The 7826-nt window shown below is 43.5% G+C and overlaps 1 pseudogene; it reads left to right on the top strand.

The window, feature by feature from the left end:
• The first annotated feature begins 622 nt into the window (after window positions 1-622).
• Window positions 623-3246, top strand: LOC114922323 (annotated as a pseudogene).
• Window positions 3247-7826: the final 4580 nt, after the last annotated feature.

The following is a 7826-nucleotide window of genomic DNA, read 5'->3' as shown; positions in this document are numbered from 1 at the left end:
GGCCGCCCTATGCCAAGCATCCCTGTTCTGCAAATTTCCTGACCTAGAGGACAGGCTCCGGGACCGACTGGTATGTGGCCTGAGAAGTAGAGACTTACAGCAGAGGCTGTTTGCTAAAGAGACCCTGACATTCCAGGACGCACTGAAAGAAGTGATTGCAGAAGAGGCCACAGGTTGAGCCGACAAGGCTTTACATCCCTCAAAGAATTTCCCCAGCCAGACGGCTGTGCATCATGAAGAATCAGAGAGAACAGAAGACCCAGAGGTAGACATTGAGATCGACCAGGTGCAGAAGATCCCAGAAAGAAGACAGCGGCCGCTTGACAAGGCAGTTCCCTTTCCTAGCTGTCAGGGCTGTGGAGGATGACACCAGCACTCAAAATGCTAGTTTCACACATCTGTGTTCCAAGCATGTGGCAAACAGGGCCATATCGCTATCGTCTGTAAAGGTCGCCAAAGGGAATTGCCACGAAAAGACTTCCACAGGAGAGGTAATGGGGCCCTGGGGCAGAATAGAGTAGGATTTTGCTCCGGAAGAAGGAGCATCCTCAGAACTGGAGTCCATCGCCCCCTAAAAGAATAGCTTAGACTAAAAATCAAGCTACAAGGAGTTCCATGCTCCATGGAACTGGACACTGGGTCAGGTGTGTCTATAATGTCTTATAGGACTTTTAACTACATCTGCAGACATGGTGGGAAACGAGTCAGACTCAAGCCGTCAGATTTAATCTTGACAGATTTTCAAAATGCCCACATAGCAGTTAAAGGCAAAGCCATGCTAAAAGTAAAGTTCAAAGAGTTTAAGGGTCCCTTCAACATCGTGGTGGTGGAAGGCCAGCGAACAAGGCTGATTGGCTTAGACTGGTTTGATGCCCTGGGCATCCATGTGACTGGCATCAACAGAACCCAAACAGCGGATTTGGCAGCTGTCTGCCAGGAGTTTGCGGACATATTCAGTCCCAATTTAGGGAAGTACAAAGGAGCACAAATTGCTCTCCACCTTGATCCAACCGTAGCCCCAATCAGAGTAAAGCCTTGCAGAGTGCCTTTTGCCCTTAAGCCCAAGATTGATGCATAGTTAGATAAGCTCATTCAAAAGCGACTCTTACAAACCATTGACAGCTGTGTGTGGGAAACCCCTATAGTTACACCGGTCAAGCCTAATGGAGAGGTGCACATCTGCGCTGATTATAAGTGCACTATTAATAAGGCACTGCAGCAGCATGCGTATCCGGTACCTGTAGTTAACCACATTCTGGCATCTTTACAAGGAGGTCGCTTATTTGCAAAGCTGGACCTGGCACAGGCTTATCAGCAGGTTCGTCGCCTGCAGTTTGGGGTCAGTGTAGCCCCAGGGCTCTTTCAGAGTGTGATGGAACGCACATTAAAAAACATTCCAGGGGTGTGTCCTTATTTCAACGACGTTTTAATTGCTGGAGAGTCAGCAGAGTTACTTGCAGAACATTTAGAGGCTGTTCTTCAGCACTTCCACGAAGTGGGGCTGAAGCTCAAAAGAGAAAAATTTCAAATAGGAGTCAACTCCACAGAATTCCTGGGTTTCCGGATCGACGCTGCCTGAATACACCCAGCTGATTCAAAGCTCAAAGCTATTTTGCAGGCTCCCAGACCAAAGTCAAAGGGAGAGCTGCAGGTATTTCTGGGGTTACTTAACTTTTATCATGCATTTCTTCTTCACAAGGCTGCATTAGCAGAGCCTCTACACAGGCTCTTAGATAAAAGGGCACCATGGCAGTGGACTAGTACCCACAAAAACAGTTTCAAAGCAGTCAAATCACTGCTGTCGTCAGACTCTGTGTTAACACACTTTAACGAAAAACTGCCTATCAGTACTGCATGTGATGCATCATCATACGGCATAGGAGCATTTTTGAGCCATATAATGGCAAGCTCCCATAGCTTATTATTCAAGGACACTTTCCCCCACAGAAAGAAATTATGCTCAAATTGATAAGGATACTTTAGCCATAGTTGCAGGAATAAAGAAATTCCATGATTTCCTTTTTGGTCGCCCATTTATGGTCTTTAAAGACCTCAAGCCTCTTCTAGGTCTGTTTACTGCAGACAAGCAAACTCCTCAGATCCTGTCTCCAAGGATGCCTGAGGTGGTCAATCTTTATGGCAGCCTACAATTACAGGCTAGTCCATAAGCCTGGTAAGGAAATGGGTCACCCTGACGCACTCAGCAGACTGCTCCTGCCTAATCTAGAACCAGACCCCGCACCTGCTGCACGCATCCTGTCCATTCAGGATTTGCCTGAATCTCCCCTTCGTGCTGGGGATGTGGCTGCTCAGACAGTCTCTGACAAAACTCTCAGCTGAGTTTTGAACTGAGTGCTGAGGGGATGGCCAGGAACCAGTCCTGGAACAGAGTTTCAGAGTTTTATTAGAAGACAGGATGAGCTGTCTGCATACAAAGGATGCATTCTATGGGGGAGTAGGGTCATAGTCCTACACACATTAAGAGAGAGAGTCTTAGAATCTCTGCATGAGGGACATCCTTGTATAGTAAGGATGAAGGCACTCGTGAGAAGCTAACTGTGGTGGCCAGGGTTGGATAAGAATACTGAGGCTCAAATTAATGGATGCCAGGTTTGCCAACAGTCCAGATCTGAAATGCCTCAAGCCCCAATACATCGATGGGAAACTACACAAACTCCCTGGTCTAGGATTCACATAGACTATGCAGGACCCTTCCAAGGACAGGTGTTCCTCATTGTAGTGGACAGTCACTCAAAGTGGCTGGAGGTAGCACCTGTCCCTTTTATGACTACTGCCAAGACCATCCAGGAACTGCGCAGAATCTTCTCCACACATGGCTTACCCGATGTAATCGTATCAGATAATGGGGCACAATTTACTGCTGCAGAATTTCAGTCATTTCTAAGGTCTAATATGATTAGACACACCACCTCTGCCCTGTTTCACCCGGCCTCTAACGGTCACGTGGAAAGGATGGTCAGGACGACCAAAGAAGCACTTAAAAGACTAACCAAGGGCGATTGGCATCACAGGTTGGCAGACGTTTTGCTCTGCCAACACACAACTCCATGCACCTCAACAGGTCATAGCCCAGCGAAGCTGAGATGGGGACATAGGCTAACCACAAAGCTGGACCGTCTCCATCCAGACCAAGTTGCAACAGAGACAGCGCAGCCCAAGCCCCCAAGGAATTTGCGAGTCGGCGACCGGGTTTGGGCAAGCAACTACGGCCAAGGGGCACTGTAGGTGGTAGCTGTGGTTTGTAAGGTGTCAGGACCATTCTCTTACAAAGTGGTCCTGGAAGACGGGGGCATTTTGCGCCGCCACATCGATCAGCTGCGTCAGTGGCAGGCGAACCAAACCCTTGCTGCTGACCAAGAGGAGAGCTGAGGGCTGCCTGACAGCTTGGTGCATCTGAGCCGCCAGAGTCCTGCGTGACTCAAGGAGACATCCTGGATGACTCAGTTGTGATTGAGTCGCTACCAACTGAAGGAACAGTGCCCGCAGATCAGAGTATGCTGGAGAACTTATTTCCCAGCCTTTCAGGAACTGGTCCGCTCACAGACAGGTGTATAGGTCAAACAGACCAGCTGAAAGCAGACCGGTCTACCCGGCCAGAAAAGACAAACAGAGACTGGTCTACCCGGCCAGACAAGGCAAACAGAGACTGGTCTACCTGACCTGAGCTGTCAAAAAGACTCTGGTCTATCCAGCCAACCAAAGGTAGACCGGGAACCTCTGGCAGAAACACGGTGATTGGAATGATTGCGGAAGCCGCCTACTTACCTAAATGACTATGTACAATTTATGGATATGTATTGATTTAGGGGGAAGGGTGTTATGTATTAAGCATTTCATAAGGTCTGTTATAAAAACGGTTAGCTGTTTGTTCTATTTGAATTATAGATTGTCTGTCTGTATAACTTTAAGCCTTTGTTTTAGGCAGGAATGAGTACTTTAAACTGATTGACCGCCACCTAGTGGTGGTCCATATAAATATAAGTCAAGCAGCTGCTAGAGCTTGCTTCTGTGAGAACTGAATAAAGAGCTATTAATTCAACTCCGTGTTGTCAATGCCTCGCTGTTCCCACTACACAACACTCCACATTTCCTTATTTTGGCTTGCCTTAGCAGCCTTCTTCTTTGTTGTTTAACACTGGAGAAATTTCCAAAATGGCGCAGATCTTCAAAAAGGAGTAACAGGCTGTGGCTAAAGAGAGCTTCTTTTAGCTTAATAAAGATTAATAGTCCTTAAAAATGTTTAAGAAATGAAAGGCACAACTTACTGTCCATCTGAAAAATACATTCCAAAATGGCTGCTTATTCAACAATGAACTGATTGCAGCCCCATCCCTCAGCTTTCGGCAAACAGGCTGCTTCGAAGCACAGTCCCTGAAGCTACTTGCAGACCTTTGCTGTAAGGGAGGATCTTGAGGGATAACCTAGGATTTTCACTAACCCAGGAGAGTCATATAAACTAAACTAAAGGAATGCCAGGTCCTTCCATTGGTAATTGAAAAAGTTACAGCCCAGAGAAAAACCTTTTAGGGATCCCTCCCTGGGAATGTAGTCAGTTGGCCTTCTTTTTTTCACCGGAAGTGACTAGTAGGAGCTCTGATAACTTCAAAATGGTGCAGATACATTCATTTGCATGATGACTTTATGATGACTTCCCCCCTCCTTTTGAGAATGCCCATATGTGAGACCATTGATCTTATGAAATTTTTGGGATCTCATAAGTTCTAGAGGCACAATGCAAAAACTCTGTGAACTCTCATGCTAAATTTAATTAATGTGGCATGAGAACCCTAGGAGAGCTTGGCAATCTTGTGAGATTTTGGGCATTTAAAAATGTTTATTGATACTTTTTTGAGGTAGTTCTTATTTTGCCAGTTCTTGGCACATAATTATATATCTCTTTCTCCTAATATGTAATATAAATGAAGGGATCTTATTCAGAATGCAGTGAAGGAGGAGGGAGGCTTACTTGCTAACTCCTTAACGCAAATTGGATTCCTCTCATGCAACTCAATTAGATTAACAAAAATCTATATTTTGTCTACGTATTGTAGCCACATGGGAAAGAGGGATTTGGTCTGGGAAGAACAGAAATAAGTCACCATTCATGCTGCTGTGTTTCAAAGGAAAACTAAGTAAGTAGCAACAAGCTTGAAATTAAGAGAACATCTAGTTTTGCCTTAACTTTGTCCCATTTTCCAAATAGTTTTATAGGGACCTAAAGGCTAATTAAAGTGAGCCTTTTAAAATTACATCAGGCTTGCTGACCTTTCTTTTCTTAAAAGAGATTCAAAATACTATCCCTAATTTTAATTTTGGAAATGTTTCCAGAGGAACACTTTAGTGCTTATGAATTAATATATCAGCACAGGGAGCAATCATACTATAGTTTCTTTAATTTTTCAGGTAAGTATTAATTAATCTTCTCTTCCTGATGCTAAGTGAGGGCAGATTGGAATCACATGTATATATCCCTCAGGTTGAATTGTACATTTTTCTTCAATAACTCGAGATGCATGTGATAAGATACTTGACTTTTCACTTATCTTTTTACATGGTCAGTTATAAATTTAATTTTCCATCTAGGAATGGAAGTTCTGTTAAGAAAACAAAATGAAGTTTCTGTTTCATGTGTGCTGCAATCCAAGGCAAGGCTTGCAGTTCAGTGATAATTTTGCTGTAACGGATGTTTATCCAAGGCATCTACTACAACAGCAGTCCCCAATTTTTCCAGCTTGGTGACCAGCCGAGGGGTGCGGAGGGGTAGGGGTGTGTTAGTGGCAGGTGAACATGAGTGCACACACTCCATTTGTGCAAGCAGCGGACACACACATGCGAGCAAAGGGTGCTTGCACTTGTGGGCAAAGCTCCACTCACACGAATAGCAGGTACTTGCATTCATGCACAAAGCTCTATTTGCACAAACGGAAGGTGCTTGCACGCAAACACAAATGCCCTCTGCTAATGCAAGTGGAGCTTCACATGCGCACATGTGCTTGCCCATCTCTCCTGCAGCCCGGTTTCAGCCAGCCCACCACCCCGGGGGTTGGAGACCCCTGCAAATGCAGCAAATACCCAATCATTTACTAACACACTATATTGCCTTCTGGATTGCATCTTGCACATCCCCTGAAAGACGAACATTCTTGGAAAGATACAGAGAACTATGTGAAGGGAATCAAAAGTTAGGACATCCAAACTTATTCTTTCTACTTCAATAAACCTTCCACTGGATATAGCTGCTGGCTTCTACATTGGATTCCATTTACATACTGTCTTTCTTTCCAGTAGGTAATGAAATACAGCTTTTGTGAATTCATGTATTTTATTGGATGATGGAATATAGTGTACATACCTCAATAATATTGATGGAAAGCAGCTACTTTAGAGCTGGATTGCTAAAGAAAGAGAGAAGCACCATCATTTCTCCCAGCTATAATTTCTGCTTCAAATCAGTCTTTTTAAAATACGTTTTATTAATTTTTTAAAATTACAATCTTTAAAGCTTAGTAAACAACATGTTGTCTGGGTTTACATATTTAACATTAACTTCTTCAATATAAATCTGTTCAGTACTGCACAATCCAGTATTTTTTCCTTGATCTTCCTAAGAAGGGGTATAAAAAAAGTAAAAGAAGAGTAATCTGTTAATGTTAAGAACCATGATAACTACATATGTGTTAATCTATATCCGTAGAAGTAGTATAAAATGATATAATATGTTTATTGTTATTATAGTTAAGTATTCAGTTATAGGATAAAAAGTACGAGAATAATTTCAAACCAAAGGGTAGTTATAAATTTCATAGTCATTTATGATTTCCTCAATATTATTGACATTTATATAGCTAAAAAAATTATTCATACCAATCCTGCTCTTATTTTCAAATTTCCCATATCAAAAGAAGAACAAAAAAATGCTATTTTAATTCTAAATCATATCTTCTATTATAAAAATCTAATTATATCTAAGGGTCATCCATTCTTTTAATCATATTCAAACAGGTATATTAAACAGATAGAGTCCCCTCTGATAGATCAAATCCTCTGTTTTTTTTAAATCCTCTGTTTTTTTTAAATCTAACTCTTTCTTTCTTTCTTTCTTTCTTTCTTTCTTTCTTTCTTTCTTTCTTTCTTTCTTTCTTTCTTTCTTTCTTTCTTTCTTTCTTTCTTTCTTTCTTTCTTTCTTTCCCAAATAGCTTTCCAGGCCAAGGAAATTAAATTGCCCAAACATTTTCTTTCTATTTTTGTGAAAGCTGCTTGGCATGAGGAAGACAATTTAGGTATAGGATTTTGACCGGGGGGGGGGAACTCTGCCCATCCACATTCCCTAAACATTTCCCCTGCTTGCTCTATGTTCTATTTTCTAGAATCTTCTTCCTATTTTATAGAATCTTCTTCCTTATCCGAGAAGGCTTAGACTCTGACTGGTTGGCCCAGGGGGAGGAGACGGGAGCAGGTCTTGAGACGGTTGTATGGGAGGAGTTTGACTCTGTTGCTCCTGAAGATGTGGACAGGGTCTTGGGGAGGCTGAATGCAACCACATGTTTATTAGATCCGTGTCCCTCCTGGCTGGTGCTGGCAGCTCGGGAGGGGACACGAGCCTGGCTCCAGGGAATTGTTAACGCTTCTTTGCAGGAGGGTGTCTTCCCGGCGGCCCTAAAGGAGGCCGTGGTGAGGCCCCTCCTCAAGAAGCCTTCCCTGGACCCAGACGAGTTGGCCAATTATCGCCCGGTCTCCAACCTTCGCTTTGCGGCGAAGGTTGTTGAGAGTGTGGTTGCGCGGCAGTTCCCTCGGCACCTGGATGA

This window comes from Protobothrops mucrosquamatus, unplaced genomic scaffold (assembly GCF_001527695.2).
Source record: "Protobothrops mucrosquamatus isolate PMUCROS unplaced genomic scaffold, P.Mucros_1.0 scaffold63, whole genome shotgun sequence".
NCBI classification, from domain to species: Eukaryota; Metazoa; Chordata; class Lepidosauria; order Squamata; family Viperidae; genus Protobothrops; species Protobothrops mucrosquamatus.
The sequence above is the reverse complement of the archived record's forward strand: the minus strand, read 5'-3'. Positions and strand labels throughout refer to the sequence as shown.